This window comes from Pseudorca crassidens, chromosome 3 (genome assembly GCF_039906515.1).
Source record: "Pseudorca crassidens isolate mPseCra1 chromosome 3, mPseCra1.hap1, whole genome shotgun sequence".
Lineage (NCBI taxonomy): Eukaryota > Metazoa > Chordata > Mammalia > Artiodactyla > Delphinidae > Pseudorca > Pseudorca crassidens.
This window is the reverse complement of record NC_090298.1, coordinates 112,560,267-112,578,521: the sequence shown is the minus strand read 5'-3', so window position 1 is coordinate 112,578,521 and position 18,255 is coordinate 112,560,267. Positions and strand designations below refer to the sequence as shown.

Here is an 18,255-nt window from a genome sequence, read left to right as displayed (position 1 = left end):
TGGAGCCAGCAGGGGAGGGTCTGGGAACAGCTCTGAGCAAATGAGGGCCACGTAGACACCCTCAGCCTCCCACCTAGAGACCCTGATGCTTCCAGATCCTGCCCACACTTCAAAGTTCAGCCCAACCATCTCCCCTCGGGAAGCTCTGGGGGCTGATTCTGCACCAGCCCTGCTCTCAGTCTGTCCGGCCACACTCCTCTGGCCTTGGTCCCCTTGCCCACATGGGGTCAGGGCAGGAGGCCCTCTCTGAACTCTCCCCAGTCCCAAAGATATCCCAGCAGCTCAGCAGGCCTCTGTCACAGCTGAGCAAAACACTGATGTGCCCTTCTGCCCTGAACTCCCCAACTGGGTTTATTTTCAAGGAAATCTTTTTTTTCCCAAATGAAAATTCCCAGGTCATTTCTTGGGGGAATATATGTCGTTGCTGTACAAAGTGAACGCACAAAAGGAAGCCCAGCACTCCCATGTGAAACGGCTCAAGGCCCAGCCTGACCTGGGAGGGGAACGCGGAGGTGGGAGCATTGAGGTCTCACTGCCTCCAGAAGCCTCCCACTGACACATGAATTTTTAGAGCAAGAGACCCATGCGTTTTCCAACAGAGGGAAAGACGTTTGCTTCACTGAATATGATGGCACCTGGCCCCTCCCTTTCAAGGACCCCACCCACCCCTGCCTGCCCTGAGCCCTGCCGCCTCCAGCCTGCAAGGGTCAGCAGTGGCTTCCTAATTGGCCATGTTCTCCAGCCTCTTTTCCCAACATGAGCCAACCCTGAGAGGTCACCTGTCGTCCTACGATCTCTCTCTCCTGAACAAACCCCAAACACCAGAGGCACAGAGATGAGCCGTGAGAATGCTGAAGACAGCTCACGCTGCCTCACGAGAACTTAGCGCTATCACATGGGTAACTTGAAGTGGGCCATGGTGGAAATACTTACACCATGGAAATGGGCAAACACTTCAAATCAGGGCTTTTTTTTTCTTCTTCTTCTTCTTCCTGGAGAGCTGGTTGTTAAATGCTTATGAGCAAACTACTAAATGAGGCCTTTGACGTTCTGGGCTTTCTCCATCACCACCATCAACCCCAGCCTCACGTTCTGCCACCTCCTCCCTTCCACCCTCTCCCTCCAGCTGTTCACCAAACACACCAGGTCCTTCCGTAGGTCACGCTTTCCCCCAGCTGCTCAAGGGGAGAGCTCAAGGGCATGCTTCTGTCCTAACTTCAGATCCAGTTGTATGACCTTGGGCAAGTCGTTTGCCCTCCTCTGTCCCCTGGCCGAGAAAAGGCAGGTAGCAGCACAGTGATAAGCAAGAAACAAGAGCATGTGTGCTGCAAGCTCAGCACCACTCATGGTCCAGGGGTTTGCTCAAAACCACTCTCACCCCCTGCTCTGCCAATAGAGATTCTCCCGTGCTTCAAGGTTCAACCTCCTTGGTGCAGCCAGACCAGTGAGCTCAGCTGAATGGTCCTGTTCCCTACCAGCAGCCCACTGCTGGGGACCATGGCTCTGTGACATAAGACCAAAGCCCCCTTTGAGAGCAGGGCAGGCAGCCTGGGGGCGTCGGGGAGGTTTACGCACAGGTCCAGTGAGAAGCAGTATTACGTGAGCGCGGAAGCTGCCAGGTCCTCTCTGTGTCCTTACCCACAGATCAGGGAAATAAGCGCTCCCTCCCTTTCTATGACCCCCTTCCTCAGGATAAGGAAGTTCCCTCCTTCTTCCTCACAGGCACCTGCCCAACATTGGCGGGAAGCAGAGATACGAACCGGGCAAGCGGCCTCATGTGAACTCAGGGTGAATCAGCTTCGCGGCTCACCTCCAGCGGCCAGCCCGTTTGCAAAGGTGAGGAAAACTTCTAGAAGACGGCACACCCACCACCCAGCCTGGATGCCACTGGTTGGCCAGCTCTTCTCTCGGTGGGAAAGGCAATGCCACGCTCACCGCTTGTGCCCTGCCAGCCTTGGACAGGGCACTGACCAAGTCGTGAGGCGCTCCTCTCACGGAGCCTTCCCAGGAGGTCAAGAGCCAGGCCGGGCTGTGCCCTCCTGGTTTCCCGGCAGAACTCAGGGTAGGTCGAGGGGTCACCCCCACTTCCCCGTGAAGAGCTCAGCAGATCCCCAGCACATGGTTATCAGATGTTATCACTCATCACTTACTAGCTGTGGCCTTGGGCGAGTGAGTTCAACTCCGTGGGCCTCGGTTTCCTCCTCTGCAAAGTGGGAGCGATAATAGTACTGCCTCCTGAGTGGTTATAAGCAACCAGGGGCTTCAGGCACATAATAAGAGTTTAATAAGTTGGATCTATGATAATTTATTACCCCCATCCTACACAGGAAGAAAGGGAGCTTTAAAAGGGTCCCCAGAGAGACACAATTTGTCCCGAGTCCCTGCAGGATCAAATCTGCAGAGGCAGCCCTATGATTGCGTGTAAGCCTGGAACCTTTGGAGAGAACAGCAAGCCCTCTCCTTTGCCCCAGGCAAGGACAGCAGAACAGCGGTCACTGATGGTGACTGGAGCCAGGTGTTGCATCTTCTATCACAGGGATCCTCGTGACTGTAAACGTTCAGCATGGCCCAGCTCAGACTCCATTTGTAAAGCGTAAATCACAGAATCTCAGGTTTACGAGGAACTTTAATGCCCATTCAGGTCCACTCCACAGGTGGGCACAGCTCCCCTCAAAACCTAGGCCCGGACACTGCTTGAATACCTCCAGTGATGGGAAACTCTGTACCTGCAGAGGCCAGGAATTCCACTGCAGATGCGCGAGGAGAGGGGAACGGGAAACAAACCAAGGGGCCAGAGGAGACTGGGCGCTGAAGGCCAATTCTGCCAGCTTCTCAGATAAGCCTGAGGTATGTCCAGCCTCCAACCTCCAGGCCACCGCCCTCTGCCTGAGGAGTCCCGTTCTCTAGGAATTGAGGCCACCTACCAGGAGCCAGGCTTGAGTGGGTAGATGTGGAAACAGGCCGAGGCACACACCAATGGGTTCCACCCCACCAGGCAATAGGAAAGAGAAAAGAGTGGTCCCAGGCCGGGCCCAGCAGCAACAGGCGCCGCCAGGAAGGTCCAAATGCCCAGATAATGAGCCGGATTCTTCTTCCAGAGACGCCAGCTAATGAAGGGAGCACAGGAAGCCCCGTGCCACAGGCGCAAACTATTTATACAAGTGTTAAAAATACATTTCGAAAGAAAGCAGGGAAGCCCGAGGAACCCCTCTGCCGCCCTTGGAAAATGATTTCTGAATACCGCGTTAGTTTGTTTTCTGAGAGGTGTTTGAAGTCTCTCCGTGTACCCCTTGGGCAACTTTACTTCCTCCTCCTAATCCCCTATTAAACCTGATGCTCACTAACACAGTCCGCTTAGGGGATTATGATTTTTATTCTTAATTATACAAGTATATATTTGGGTCCATGTGCATTCCTATGTTTTTATATAAATTTCAGAAGGCACTGTCAGCCTCACTTCTCCAAGAGGCCCAAAATAGCCTGAGTTTCATTAAGGCACTAGGCGGATTTAAACTGAAATGTAAAGGGACAGAAGAGTATAATTTTTAAAATCCATTTTCAAAGCCTTGTAACCTTACAGCCAGAGATGAATGGGTTCGTGGGAAAGTGTAAGAAGGAACACGTGAAGAGCTGAGCCTGGGAGGAGCAGGGTGAGGTGGGGGGCACCTTTGCCAATGCCTGGCAGAGCTGGAGGGACCCCCCACCAACCCGCCCAGGCAACCAGCTGCACAGTCCCGGGAAACAGGAAGGCACAGTGATCATCATCATCACTGCCAGCATCATCACCAGCAGCAAGTCCCTCTTCTTAAACACCTACTACGTGCCAACTCTTGTATTCAACTCTTTGCACACTTCACCTCATTAAACACAGCAGCCCTCTCAGGAGGGTGCCGCTAGGATCCCTGGTTTTCAGATAAAGAAACTGAAGCATGGAAAGGTCAGGTGACTTCCCTAAGGTCCCACTGAAGAAATGGTAGGGAAAAATAATATATGAATGACGATGATCATGATGATATTAATTGAGTGTCGGTAACACGCCAGGCACAGTTTTATGTGCATTATCTCATTTAACCCTCACCAAACGCCAGCGAGATAAGTCCTGTTATTAACCTTATTTTACAGATGAGGAAACCAAGGCTCAGAGAGGCTAAAAAAAAAGCTGCCAGAGGTCAGAGAACCAGTAAGGTACCTCTGACTTGAACCCAGGTCAGTGAGACCTCAGGACTCAAGCCCTCAATTTCTCCTCTCTCACTCCACAAAGTAACGGCGTGCTCCCTAGCCACAGAGGACTTAAGGACAATGGCACAAGAGATCTGACAACGCAGCATCCCTCCCACTGGTCCTGGAGGCCTAGTAACCAGGGGTCTGTCTAGGTTCTGGATCATCAGGGCCCCAGCAGCTGAGGTAATCTGGGAAGACTCCCTGGAGGAAGCGTCTAAGAGGTAGGCTGGGGAAGAACGGGCTGAAGCACAGAAGACAGTGGAAGTGGATAAAATGGGGCGCAAAGGTAAGAAAGGACGAGTATGCTCAGAGGCACGTGGCTGGAGACCTTAGGAGTCAGATAAGGCAGAAGGATCGGGAGAGAGGTCTGGTCTGGGGACAGACATCTAGGGGTCACAGAACCATAGGGATCCTTCCACCGAATCCACCCTCCTCCCTGCCTTCCCTCCAGCGACTGGGCATGAAGAAAGCATCCCTGCTCCTATTCAAGGCCAGCTCCTGCCTTCAACACCAAGTCGCACCTCCTGAACCCTCCCAAAGACATTGCTCCTGCCGATGGCCCCTCTCTCGGGATCATTAAACTTCTGCTTCCTCCTGCATCTTTCACATCAGCATACAAATGTGCTCTATTTTTTCCTATGTCTCAGAAAACCCTGCCTGGACCCCCACATCCCTCTCAAGGTGCCACCCCGTTTCACTGCTGCCCATTTTATGGCAAAACACCTCGAGAGCTGGGGGGGAATCGGATAGAGCTGTCTCCTCCCACAGCTCCCCGGTGGACTGGCTCTCACCAGGTCACCAACAGCTCGGGTGGTCGAAGGCCACCCTCAGCAGCCTTTCCCTCCCACCCGTCTGGCTGTACCTTCCCCATCGCCCTGGCTGGTGCCTCCCGCATCCACGACTGCCCTGTCCCTAGTCTCTGAGCCCCTTCTCTTCTCTCTCTCCACCCACCAGCTCATCCAGTCCTGTGGCGCTGAATTCTACACCCATGATGCCAAAATGTCCATGTCCAGCCCCGCCCCTCCCCTCAGCGCCACACGCCTGACGGCAAACTCGATGTCATCGCTTATATGTCTAAGAGGCCTCTCAAACTTAACAGGTCCCAAACTGTACTGATTCCCACTCCCCCAAACCTGTTCTTCCTCTGCTCCTCCCTCACCTCAGCAAACGGCTGTGGGGCTGAGGCAAAGAGGGAAGTTAGGTGTAACTCTTGGCTTGAGCAACTCTGTGGACGGAGTGCCAATCCATCAGAAAATCCTCTCGACTATACCCCCAGCACATACCTGGAGCCACCCACGTCTCTCCAGCCTCACCGTGCCCCGCCAGTCTACGCCATCACCATTTTGCACCCGGACTCCTGCACTAGCCTAACTGACCTCCCATCTTCACCTCTGCTCCCTACAATCCACTGTCCATTCAGTGGTCAAAGGGATCTTTTTAAAACATAAATCCAATCAAGTCATCACCACCACCACCACTCTAGCTTCCCACTGTACTTGGAATCATATCCAAACTTCTAGACACTGCCCCACACAGCCGCATAGGATCTGAACCCTATCTCACCCACATCATCCTTTAGCACTCCCTTCTGGATTCTTACATCCAGCTGTACTGTCCATTCTGCATCTTCAACACACCAGTCTTGTTCAACCCCAGGGCCTTTGCACTTGCAGTTTCATCTGCCTGTAATGCTTTCCCCTGATATTCTCACAGCTGATCCCTTGTCATGCAGATCTCAGCCAAACTGTCACCTCCTTGGGGAAGCCGTCCCTGACCACCCAGTTTAAAAGAGATGCCCCTCACATCAACCATTTTTAATGCTTTACGGTATACTTGTCACCCCCGACAATTTCCTTGGTCATTAATATATGTGTGCTACCTGTGTCTCTCACCAGAGTGGGAGCCCCAGGAGACAGGGACCTCATCTGTCATGCTTTCTGCTGTGCCCCCAGCATCCAGCACAGAACCTGGCTCAGCCTTGATGCTCAGTCACCATGACGTGAGTGACTGTGTCATCCCATCTCTTCAGCCCTCCTCCTGTCACCCACCCAACCTCCCCCAACACCCTGGCCTTTCTCACAAGGCCCACTGTCCACATGTTGAAGATCAGTGTCCTGATTATGTCAGAGCTCAGGGGTGGGGGCGAAGGGGAGTGGGAATCACAGTGGCTGTCTTTACCCCCCAGAGCCTCAGCCACCACTCCCACCTCCCCACTGCCCAGGCTGCCCTGGGCCACGCCTGCCCTGGCCTGAGGGCGAAATGCCGAGGAGGCAGCCCTGCGCTCTGGAGCACCAGCTCTGCAGGAAGACAGCCAGGGCTCAAATCCTGGCTCCCCACTTATGGCCGAGGGACCTGAGCAGGTCTCTTCACCTCTCTGAAGACAGTGAAAAGATCAGTCGTTGCCAGGGGGTGGGGGAAGGGAGGGATGAACAGGGGGAGCACAGAGGATCTTTAAGGCAGTGAAACGACTCTGTCTGATACCATCATGGTAGATACATATCATTAAACGTTTCTCCAAACCCATACAAGGTACAGCAATAAGAGTGGACCCCGACATAAACTACAGACTCTGGGTGATCATGATGTGTCAACGCAGGTTAATCAGTGATAACACATGTGCTACTGTGGTCGGGGGAGTAAATGAAACTCTCTTTACCTCCCCCTCAATTTTGCTGTGAACCTAAAACTGCTCTATTAAAACGAAAGCTGTTAAAAAATTAAAAAGTTGTAAAAGCCCAGCACCAAGCCTGGTGCCCAGGAGTCCCTTCTGATATGTATCTGGCTGAATGTGACTGTGCCTCTGTATGCCTTCAGTCTACCAGGTAGCTAGACACAGCCCTGATGCTGCAAACTTATTGTGCCGTAGTTAAAACATTAAGTCACACTTAATACCTGCAAGGGCTGAGTTCTAATGACGGCCACACCGACAAACTTATGGTCCACTCAGCCCCTCACTGCCAGACAAAAATGTAGGGACCGAGCTCTGCAGCCTCGTTTCCTGGGCCACAGGGAAACGTCCAGCTCAGGCTAATCCACAGGGTATGCGTTGGTCCTCGGAGTTGCACCGAGACGTCCTGGCCTGAATGCCCTTCCCAGCAACCTACGCCGTCAACACCAGCCCAACCCATGGTGTCTCCAGGCCGCAAGAGCACTTGCTCACATCGCCAGCACCCTGCCCACACCTCAGCCTCTAAGCAGCCCAGGGAGGAAAAGAGAGTGAGGACTACAGGCCCCTCCATGCACACAGGGACATTAATACCCAAAGACATGTAGAACTCGGCCCCGGGGCCACACAGAGAGTGAGGGACAAGAAACCTGGAAATCCAATAATCTGACTCCTGTTTCCTTGTTCTTTCAAACCCTCTGTCCTGAGTGGCTTAAAAAAAAAAAAAAATAGGGATGGACTTATTATCATCAATACTCCTTTGGCATCTCTATTAGTACCAACAAAAATTCACATTCCTCATTCTTGTCTAGACTCCACAAAATGCCATCTTTACAGTTGTTTTCGATTCCGTTTTGTGATGTGGGCTTCACCATGAGCCTATCAGGCTGGTACCAGCCTTCACATCTCACAGATTTTGAACCGAGGCCCAGCAGGGTTTCTGGCTGGCCCAAGGTCACACGGAGCATCAGAGGTGGGGGCCGTGTCGCCTCCCACGCCAGTGCTCTCTGCTCTCCACCCACCACCTCTCACACCTCAACCAAACCCCCACTCCAGGTCCCTAGAGACCCACAGCTCCTCACCAACTACCTGCTGTTGGAGGTGTCACTCTGTCCCCCGCTCCTACGCCTCTCATCTTGTTGACCTCAGCCCACTGTCTTTGAGGTAAGAGTCCACGTTCCTGGACGATGGAGCCTCTGGAATCCCCACCAATGTACCCAAATATACCTGCCAAATATCACCACCATCAGGTCATCCTCCACCACCGCCAAGAGCACAGCTAATGACGCCTCCCAACTAGTTGGGGCATCAGCCGCAAAACAGAGTCCTGAGAATGGGCCAGAGAGTGCAAGGAAGCGGCCGATGGACAAAGTGTACAGACCCCAGAGTTCTGGGCGGGCCCGGGCTCACCTCAGCATTGTCCATCCATCTGTCACCTATCCGTAGCAGCCAGCACCTCCACCTGTTCATTTCTGCAGAGGCCAGTCTGGCTCGGAAGCGTCACCAAGCCCAAGCTTTACGCCAGGCACTTGAGCCTGGGCAGCACAGGCAGGTACCCCCCATTTCCAGCTATGCCTGTGGTCACCGGTCAAGGGCAAGCCCTTGGGAAGCCTTCTTCCACCTCTGAGATGTCCAGCAGACAAGCCTAACCCATGTGGGAAATGCACAGACAATGGTACATGGGACTATGGTTCAGGAAGCTGACCTGGCCAGATGGCCTTGGGCAAGGGGACTGGGGGGAACTCAACAGAGAAGGGGCTGCTTCTCAGGGAGAGACCTGAGCTGACATTGGAGGGGTGGGACAAGGCATGGAGGTAAGAGTCTACAAATATTTGGAAGGTGCAAACACCCAGGAAGGGCAGAATTACCTTGCCAAGCAAGCAAATGTTTTAAGATATCAGGCAAAACTCTGACCATAATTTACTTCTTGTCTTTAACTGAAAGCCTCGCCCAGGATGGAGGAGATGGCCAGACGCTGGATCCCCTGGCAGCATGGAGTGGACTCCACAGAATGTTGGTCAGCCAACACCACCCTCATAGGACTCCCGGGGATGAGGACAACAAAGAGACCCACACAGAACCTCCACGTCATACTAGATGCTGGGCTTTTAGGGAGGGTGGGAGGAATTGTTCAGTGCACATCCCAGTCGTAGGGGACCCTCACCACAATACAACCTTCCTGGAGAGAGGCCAACTCCAATAAGCCTCCCAGAATCCCTGAGCTCCTCATACAAATGGAAAAAGCCAGGCCCAGAAAGGGTCGGGGACTTACCCCGGTGACACCAGGCGTGTGAGAGTCAGAAGTACTCCTTCTCTCTCCCGATGCCCGGGGTAGCCCCCTGCCGCATAAACACGGCCTTTGCACTTTGTAGTTTTCCCTGGGGCCCTGCCCAAGCTATTGAGCTTATTACATAACAGCTGACGAGTGGCCCCCCAAGTATTTGTGACAAGTACCCTTTGCTTCGTCAATGAAGCTTTGCTGCAAACGGTCCTCTCTTCCCTAAATATGGTCTCTCCATGGCTGACAGCACAGAGCAGAGCTCACGCCCAGAGAAAGGACAGGAAAATGGGTATAAAATTACATAATAACGTCTGGTTCACACACAAATTTCTCTCAACCATGGAGACCCACTGGGAAAAGTCGAGGCAAGATGACCAAAGGTTTGATAGGTCTTTTAAAGTTTTGTTTGGTCGAGATGTTTGCTCTTGTTTTAAAAACTTCTTTGTCGCAGATAAAATTGTTCTCTAATTTGGTCATACATTTGGATTTCATTATTTTCAGAATGTATTCCAGACATCTAAAATTAAACAGATGTCATCAACCCCGTTTAGACCTAAAGACTTGTAACCAAACGGTGACTTCAACCCCAGTGCAATACCGACTTGGAACACTGTGTTTTAGTCATTAAAAGTTTTAAAACTCTGCCCCATTTTTCTCATTTCCTATAATGAGATCTCTTCCCCCTCCTTAAAATATGCCAATTCTTCAAGGGTCATTGGAAAGTCAAATCGGAGAGTAAAGCAAATTTAAATATGAAAAATGGAAGAGTGAAATATGAAATCCTTATCCACTGAAACCCTTACAGAGAAGCTGAACCTCGGCTTCATCACAGAGGAGGAAAAATGGTACGGGAGAGAGATAGACGTAGTGTGAGTGCAGGAAGGGGATTTGACTTCTAAAGCCTGAATTGTTTTATCTTTCCTTTTCTGACAGGGATTAGATTAGTGAGAATCCTCCAAGCCTGCTCGAGGCGTCCCGGGGACAGTTAAGAAGAAAAGACAATTCTTTCTCTCCTCTGAAGCTCATCTCCGAGCTCGCCCCCAAATGAATTTGTTAAACGGCATAACCAGGTCGGAGGAAAGGGCCTGTGTGAGACGCCCAGAATTCACAAGCAGGGGTACCTGGCCGTTGGGACATGCCTGAGCAGTGGGGGAGGGTTATCTGGATCTGGGGTTTGGAGGTCACACTTGGGGTCTGGCCTACTGGGCCACATAACGTCTTCATTACATCGATTTCTTAAGCAAAATGGAAAGAATAAAATTAGAGAAAGGGATGAGAAAGGTCCAGAGACCAGAGAGGACCTTCGCCTCTCCCGTGGTACTTCCACCCACCCTGTTCTGGCCCCCAGCAAGCAGGCCTCTGCCCCTAAGTCCAGTCCCCACCCCACCCACGATACAGAGCTGGTGTCTCAACCGGGCCTGCTGCCCTCGGGAGCCCATGCCAAACATCGCACTGCCCGCTCACCACCCCACACCTGAATTCAGCTCAGGCCCCATTTGGCACGCCCGCCCTTCCTTCCCCGGCCACGTGCCTGCACAGGACCCAACACTGGAAGGAGCGGGGAGAGAGGGCGGGAGAGCTCTGAGCCACTCACCTAAGCTTCCTGTTGCAGCACAGACTCCCCAGGCCCCTCCCCTCCCCACAGAATAACTCTCCGTCCTCACTCCGCTGCCTGGGGCACCTCTGAGATGGGAAACGAGCTTGCTTCTAAAGAAAGGATGGTACCTCCGGGGGCTCCTGGCCCCAAATACGTGTTCCAAGCAGCGTGCTCAGCCCCAGGCCTCAGGGAGGGACATGGCCACGGATCTGCTTCCACAGGGACAAGCAGAATCCCTGTTGGGGTCTCTGCCATGGTCACCCGAGAGGGGAGGCAGCCAGACAAAGGAACTCACACAGAGACCTCCGGGAGATGACAAAGTCAAAGGCCTCCTGCGAGGCGGGCAGAAGAAAAAAGTGATGCCTTTGAAACACACGAAGGGCCCATCTTGGCCCTGAGTCGGACCTGTTCAGTATGTTCCAAACATAAGAACCCACCCAAAACACCATCCCAAAGCTGGCTGTAAGTTCATAGATGCACTTACCCCCCAAGTCTTCGGCAAGTCAACCTCCCTGGGCCTTGATTCTCCCTTAGGCACCTCACGATTGATTTGCAACGATTTGCTCTCCACGACTGGCAAACAGCTTCGCTGGAGATGTCAGCCTGGATAGAGTAGCCCTGGCTGGCTGGCTGTGGCGCTCTGCTCAGAAGGACTGCGTTCTCGGACTTCATTAGCGATGTCTGCCTTAACTGTGGGAGGACAGAGGGGGACAACATTTAGTTCTCTTATTTGCCAACCCAGAATCAACCCATCTTGTTTCACAGATGGGGAAACTGAGGCACAGGAAAGTAGATGAGCTCATGCAAGAAGGTCACGCATGAGAATAGAAGATCAAGCTTTAAAAAATCTTCACACTGGGGCTTCCCTGGTGGCGCAGTGGTTGAGAATCTGCCTGCTAATGCAGGGGACACGGGTTCGAGCCCTGGTCTGGGAGGATCCCACATGCCGCGGAGCGACTAGGCCCGTGAGCCACAACTACTGAGCCTGCGCGTCTGGAGCCTGTGCTCCGCAACAAGAGAGGCCGCGATAGTGAGAGGCCCGCGCCCCGCGATGAAGAGTGGCCCCCGCTCGCCGCAACTAGAGAAAGCCCTCGCACAGAAACGAAGACCCAACGCAGCCATAAATAAATAAAATTAAAAAAAAAAAAATCTTCACACTGGAAAACCAGAATTTGCCAACTGGTCTATTTCAATCCTCAGAGTTCCCTGGATTTGAATAAAGTAGACTTTTCAAAGCACCTCTAACCCATTTTCTTAGAGTGAGCACAACACACGTAAGTAATGCATCAGGCAGGCGGAGACTGAGGTCAAACAGATGAAGGGACGCTGCAGCTTACACAGACAGCCAGTGACAAGCCAGGACGAGACCCAGGCCAACCTGCCCACCAGACCACCTGCCTTTCAGGTTGGCATTTTTTACCCACCAATACTGAGACACTGGAGCTGCCAGAGGGTGTTATGCATCTGAGATGGGAGACTGGGGCGGATACAGAAAGAGAATTCGCTCTTCAACTCACTGGGGAGTTTGTACACAGTAACAATTTATTTGTGGGAACCACTGAATACCTTTGACGTCACTTCTGAGACTTGGAGGTGGAGCCAGTTAACTGAGAAGACACCATGACCACCAGGGTCCTTGGGCCCTACTCCCACAAAGACCTTCTAGCCAGCTAACGCCACTCATTTCTCTAGCAGGTAGCTCATAAAGCTCTCAGTACATACAGCAAACTGCAGTCACGAAAGGGACCAATTAGCTGGTAATTATTTGCTTTACCGAAGGATTGTTTTTTTTCCACCCCAGGGTTCTTACAAACAACGAGAGCCCTTCTACTTGCATTGGGGTATAATCCCATCCACAAAGACTCTGAGTGCACCAGCCATTCAGAAGCACAAAGGTCCTCATAGGTCAGGACTTGACAACAATCCTGTGCAAAGCACCTGATGAACAACTCCTGTCTGGTCGAAACACCAAACCTGTCCACAAAAACGATCTGGGTAGTAAAGGGAGCACGACCACGGAAAGGATGCCAGGGAAAGCAGGCCTGGGCTCTAAGACAATCCCGAAATGGCAGGCTGGGAAAGCTCTGGTCCTTGTTGAACTTCAGAGATAAGCACTCATCCCACGGGGTGGATGGAGTCCCTACCGAGAGCCAGGCATGATGCTAGGCACAGGATGAAACAGGGAACTAAACCAACAAGAATCCTGTGCTCCTGGAGCTTATGATGTGGTGGCACGTCAAGACAGACGCCAGATAGCCACGCTCGTGAATGCCCAACTGTAAACTCAGCTAGGAACTCTATAGGAGAGGAGCTCCGGTCTAGGAGAGCTTTTAATAAAGGCACCTGAGCTGGCCTGAGGGTCAGGGAAGGCTTTTCCGGAAGTAACTGTTAAGTCGACATCTAAGGGTTAAGTGACAGTTAACCAGGCAAACATGGGTAGGGTAGAAAGTGGTCCGGGAAGAGGCAAGACCATGTGTCAGGGCCCTGGGGTAGGAGGGAACATGGTATGTTTGAGGAACTGGGAGAGGTGGCCAAAGTAGATGAGGGGCAGAGAGCAAGGGGCAGCACGACCACAGACAAGGGCTCATGGGGCACCCAAAGGAATTCTGTCTTTATGCAAAGGACAATGGGACACCGCTGGATGGCTTAAGCAGGTGGGTGCAAGGGTGTTTTGCAGAGATGGCTCTGGGTGCTGAGTGGAGAAAGGACTCAGGAGGGCCAGGTGAGAGTGGGAGGGCAGCTAGGGTGCAGCGGCAGCTGTCCAGGTGAGAGACAAAGGCAGATGGACTAGAGTGGCAGCAGCGAGGGTGGACAGAAAAAGAGCGATTCAAGAGCTACAGGACATAAAACTAACAAGACGTAGGGCTGGATCCCCCGGGGGGTTAGAGAGAGGACCTGTCAGGGGTGCCTCCTAGGTGTCCAGCTGTGTGAGTGGATGAACAGACACATCCCCTGAGATGAGGGAGCCTGGAGGAGTGGGTGTGCTGCGGTAGAAGGGTCAGAGTGAGTCTTTTTTTTTTTTTTTTTTTTTTTGCGGTATGCGGGCCTCTCACTGTTGTGGCCTCTCCCGTTGCGGAGCACAGGCTCTGGACGCGCAGGCTCAGCGGCCATGGCTCACGGGCCCAGCCACTCCGCGGCACGTGGGATCTTCCCGGACCAGGGCACGAACCCGTGTCCCCTGCATCGGCAGGCAGACGCTCAACCACTGCGCCACCAGGGAAGCCCCAGAGTGAGTCTTATATTCCTCTGAGACAGCCATGTGGAAATACAGTGAATGCAGGAGAATACACAAGTCCCAAGGGAGGACATGGGCATGTACAGCAATGTGGTTCCTTTCCAAGGGCTGCTCAGGGACAAGCCCCAGGATATTACAGCTCTCTCTCCACGGCCCCTCCCACTTCCTCCTCCTGAACCTTCCTACAAGGGGATTTCATACGGAGATTGCAAGATAGAGCTGCTTGCCACGGAAGTCAGACACCTTCTTACATAAGCAAAATTTCAGTCTTTTTTCCCTAAGAGAACAGCAAGAAAAAAAGAAGCTTCAAATCTGGCCGTGGGGATTAAGTGTAGACACTCAGGAGGACTACCTGGCTCTTAGGGCGTGACCCTGGAATGCATTAGTAAGCAGGAGTCTGGGCTCTCCTTCCCCATGAGCTCTCTGAGATGGGGGTGGATTGCAGTCTCTTGAGGATGCCTGGAATACAGTCCTGCCAAGACGCAGGGGATTGGACCTGAGGAACCACCGAAGATCCCTGGGACCAAGTGATTGCTAGTCACATGAACCCTGTCCACCTGGTAACGATCACTCCATTCATCAAGCATTCCCCACGTGCAGAAGCAGTGCCTAGGGGCTTTACACTTATTCCTTCATTTGATCCTCGCAACAGTGCCCCTTGGTGAGCAGGACCCCATGTGAAAGAGGCAGACACTGAGGCTCAGAGAGGTTAGGTAACCCAACTGAAACCACACAGGAAATAAGGTACACTGCTGGGATTGGCACCCTTGACCATCACCGAAGCCCATACTTCTCCCTTCTCCTCAACCCCATCCCCGCTTTTATTAAAGCACTCTTAGAAACATTACTAACATGGACTACGGACAGGATAGAAACGATCTGTAACAGCATTTCCATACAAACTGCATTATAAATATAACAAAAGTTATAACAAATGTATTATACTACTGGACCCGCAGAAAGAAAATTTGCTGTTCTTGACCAGAAAAAAATAAAAACAGGGAGAAAAATCTGTAAGAAACAGAACCATGTAGAAAGAGACAAAAGATAAAGCTCTGTGCGAATTTTAAAGGTATTTAATACATTTTGACAAAGGGCCTTTCAGCAACACTCTGGCCACGTGCACCAGCATTATACAAGGGTTCCTACTTCCCCAGCCTCATAAGAAAGAAGTTTCTACTGATTTGTAGGAATCTGTATGTTATATCTGTATGACATATGATCATGTATCGATCGTATGATACAAACGTATTCCCTGTTTGTGCTTTGTCTTTATGACGCTTTAGATTCCATTCTAGAAATTCAACTTTAGTAACATAGTTGACAAAGTTGCTGAAATCTATAATTTAAAGCACAAATCAAAGGATCCGTCACCTGGAAAGACGTGTCTTTGCAGGATTTTAATTCTGTTCTCCATGGCTAAGAAGCCACCGTGTCTGATGAGTGACAGGAGAGGAACACTCCAAAGGGAAGCCAGGTCTGCCCCGCCCCTGGGGCTCAGAACGGTCACCCTCCCGGTGCACCAGCATTCACTGGCCTCTGCCTTGGCCAGCACCTGCTGTCCTGCCTCCGGGGCCCTAGAGCCACCTGGCGCTGCTGGACCTTTGCTTGGGAGTCCCCATAGCCTCAGGCGGTAGCACAGCACCCAAACCAGAGGGTCGCACAGGAACCTAGCTGCACCCTTCTGGGGACCACACTCCCTCGATAGGCATCCCCATGCTCACTCCAGGCCTTTCCCTGACCCGGTTCCCTGTCATGAAGATACACACACACGTGCACAGCACATGTCTCCAAAACAGCAGCTGATCCGAATGAGACCATGTGAGTCAGTCCGCTCACAGGCCTGACAACGCAGAGCAGGGAAACTGAGCCCCCCGCTTGCCCTCCACCCCCAAGTGGAAAGAGCGGGAACCAACGGCGGGGCACACCTGAAAAACACACTTTTCTTTCCCATCACCCTATATGGTGGGCAAGGGGCACTAGGGAAAAGCTGAGACGCACATGCCCGCCTGTCCCCAAATGGCTGCAGACGGGCCAGCCCTTCCACAGCACCCCACGCTTCCCTCTGTGTCACCCCAAGACGGCAGGCAGCTGCTGCAGAGGGACAAGACCCTCTAGGGAAGGAGCAGTGCCCTGGGGTGAGTCCCTCCGCACTGCCCCCACCAAGCTTTTCTGAAGCAGCTGCTCCTGCTGGGACTTCAGAGCTTACAGTCAGAGGAGCTCTGTGGGTGATGGGTTCCAGTGCCCCAGAAGGAAGCTTCCCCGGGTCGGGGCTGGGCGACTCTGGTCACCAGTCTTCCTGGCTGAACCAAGGGCCGTTCTCTCTCAGCATCGGGGCCTCTGAAGCCCCCTTTCGACCCTGCAACCTTCTCCCTCCCCCTTCCCCGTGCTGCCCAGCTATGCAAACACAGACATGCTTGGGGGAAGAATGGTGCTCATATATAATAAGCCTCAAATCTGGCTTCACATGTGGCTATTGTTAGGTAGATTTAAACAGCAATTATGGAGGTACCTCCTTCCTCCTCAGCAACAACCTAGGCCCTTAATCCAGCTAAGACCCAGAGACTTTAGGGTTGAGCTCACCGAGATGAAGGTACCAGCTTAAGCAGCGCCTGCTCCAGGCTGGGGGAGCTGGAACAGGACAACGGCTCTGCCAGCAAAAAAAAAAAAAAAAAAAAAAAAAAGGAAGGTGGGGGCAAAGAAGGGACTGCCTGGCTGAAGTCTCCATGCTAATTCAGCTTCCAGAGGATTCCCATGGAAAGTCTGCAGAAATGTTTGAGCTGAGAATTCAAAAAGAAAGGCAACACGGCCCCAGGGCAGCTGAAGCTCAGGCTGAGATGGGCTGGGCGGTGGGTCTCCCTCCTTCTAGAACCTTGTAGCCCCTGGCTCCCTTACCTCAACAGAGACAACCCAAATGCCTCAGCTTGGTATTCAAGGCTGCCCACTGTCTGACCAGAGTAGAAAAAAGTTTCCATAGGGGAAACATCACGGGGGAGAGAGGAGGGGATGTGTTGGAAGAACCAGATGATGAGCCTTGAGGGTGCCATGTGCATTTCCACGCCCTGAACCTTCGCTCCTGCCAGGAATCCCTCCCCTCCTATAAAGTCCAGCTTTAAGGTCCCCACTGCTTCCCTGGACTCAGTCTTTCGTGTTCATGCCCATGCTGTCTGCACAGGCTTGAAGGGCTCACGGTGCAGACAGTTTATCCTCTAGGGACGGGATCCTCTACCCCAGTTGGGTAAGAGGCCCAGAAAGACAGAGGCTGTGACTTCCCTCTGCTAGCCTGGCTTGGCTCCATCAGGCCAATCCCCGCCCTCTGAAAATGAAGCCATTTCTCCCTGTCCCAGTGTCAGGGGAGGGAGTAAGCTCCCCAGCCCCAGAAGCCCTCCCACGGGGCTGGGAACCCCTTGCTGGGGAAGGTGAGGGACACCAGGTGACTCCCCAGTCCCTGCTGGCCCTGGAGGCCTATGACTGTCTGGCGAATCAACGTCTCTCCAGCTACTCATCCTTTCAAGTTTGGATTTTCTCATCCAAGTTTTCTGAGTATAATTTGGTTCTGCTGTATCACAAAACAATAATGAAAACCATTTGGTGTCAACTATCATCTTGGATAAAGGCCCATTGGTGTCGAAAGGGGTAAAGGGACTGCAGCCAGCATTTACTGAGGGCCTCATCCCTGACAGGCAGGCACCTTGCTGGGACTCACACAATCCTTCCTGCAGAGTCTGAGAACAATGGCTTTGCGTAGCCCAGACCTGGATGTGAATCCCAGCTTCTCCACCCAGTGGCTGTGTGACCCTGGGCAAGTTATTTCAGTCTCTAATCCTTAATTTCGTCATCAGCAAAGTCACAATAACAATAATACCAAGTTGAGGGGATTGTCGTGATGACTGAATTAAATTAACTCACACAGGCATTCTCAAAGTGTGGTCCTGGGACCAGCAGCCTGGAACTGGTTAGAAATGCAGATTCTCATGTCCACCTTAGTCCTCCTGGATGGGATCCTCTGGAGGTGGGACCCAGCAACCTGCTTGCACAGACCCTCCAGTGATTGTGCTGCATTCAAGGTGGAGCGTCACTGAGCTATGGGTGGAAGGTGCCTAATGACAAGCACCTGGCAAGCAAGCTGTAGTCACCACTGCAGGAATCGCCATCTGACTCTCTCCCCTCTCCCCTGCTGGACCCGAGGCTCAGGGACGTTAAGTCAATCCTCCAAAATCAAACAGCTAGAACCCGCACAGCATGACTCTGGAGGC

At 52.5% G+C, this 18,255-nt stretch overlaps 1 long non-coding RNA gene across 1 annotated transcript in view; it reads right to left on the bottom strand.

Moving 5' to 3' along the window:
- Positions 1–11,433, bottom strand: part of LOC137221692 (uncharacterized) — a 133,056-nt gene extending 121,623 nt beyond the window's left edge. Inside the window, exon 1 of the long non-coding RNA XR_010942114.1 lies at positions 11,249–11,433. This is a non-coding gene — a long non-coding RNA (uncharacterized lncRNA). The remainder of the gene's footprint in view (positions 1–11,248) is intronic.
- Between the last annotated feature and the right edge of the window lie 6,822 nt (positions 11,434–18,255).